This window comes from Chelonoidis abingdonii, unplaced genomic scaffold, assembly GCF_003597395.2.
Source record: "Chelonoidis abingdonii isolate Lonesome George unplaced genomic scaffold, CheloAbing_2.0 scaffold2223, whole genome shotgun sequence".
Taxonomy (NCBI): domain Eukaryota; kingdom Metazoa; phylum Chordata; order Testudines; family Testudinidae; genus Chelonoidis; species Chelonoidis abingdonii.
In genome coordinates, this window is record NW_027426484.1 from 1 (window position 1) to 1,001 (window position 1,001).

The 1,001-nt window shown below is 69.2% G+C and overlaps 1 long non-coding RNA gene across 1 annotated transcript; it reads left to right on the forward strand.

The window, feature by feature from the left end:
* Positions 1-68: 68 nt before the first annotated feature.
* On the forward strand, positions 69-1,001 carry LOC142046075 (uncharacterized). Its single transcript, XR_012654984.1, has 4 exons — positions 69-223; positions 380-487; positions 570-677; positions 940-1,001. It is a non-coding gene; the product is annotated as an uncharacterized LOC142046075 (long non-coding RNA).

Genomic DNA, 1,001 nt, shown 5'->3' on the forward strand with positions numbered 1-1,001 from the left:
GGAGTGAGCAGGGCAGGGGGTGGATCAGAAGTCAGGGGGCCCCCCATGGCTGTCTTACCCCTCTCTGTCCCCCGCAGTGACACTCAGCGACACCCTGACGCGCCGCTCCATCAGCCAGCAGCGCTCGGGCGTCTCCATCACCATCGACGACCCCGTGCGCACGGCCCAGCTCCCGTCGCCCCCCCGTGCCAAGCCCAGCCCCATCGTGCACATCTGCAACCTGGTGAGTGGGGGCTGAACCCGAGCCAGGCCTGGGGCTGCCACACCCTGCGCGGTCGGCGGGCTGGGCCCCGGGGCTGCCGTCACCGGGCGGGGGGCTGCTTGGACAGGTGGGAGCCCTGCTCTGTCGGCCCCCGCTCAGCTCGCCTCTCCCCCGCAGGTGCGGCCCTTCACGCTGGGCCAGTTGAAGGAGCTGCTGGGCCGGACAGGGACGCTGGTGGAAGAAGCCTTCTGGATCGACAAGATCAAATCGCACTGCTACGTCACGGTGAGTGTCTCCCCGCCCGGCCCCCCGCCCCGGCCGCGGGCCAGCCCCCACCCCTGCTCCAGCTCTCTCTCTCCCCCCGCAGTACTCCACGGTGGAGGAGGCGGTGCTGACCCGCAACGCCCTGCACGGGGTGAAATGGCCCCAATCCAACCCCAAGTTCCTGTGCGCCGACTTCGCCGAGCAGGACGAGGTACCAGCTGCCGGTGGGGCACAGTGGGGAGGCACTACGCCAGCTCAGATCCCTTCCCCCAGCTGGATTACTCTGGGGGGCTCTGTTGGGGGAGGAGTTTGGGGGCTCAAGGCTAGTTTGTGGGAAGTCGTTGGGGGGGCTGGTGGGAGTTTGGGGGCACCAGGGAGAGTCAGGGCACTGAAGATTTTGGGGCAGTTGGAGGGTGGGGTGGGCAGGTTTGGGGAGGAGCAAGGACAACCTCTGACCCCCTCTCTCCCCTCAGCTGGACTTCCACCGGGGCCTGCTGCCGGAGCGGGCGGTGGAGGCAGCAGCGGCCCCAGGGCC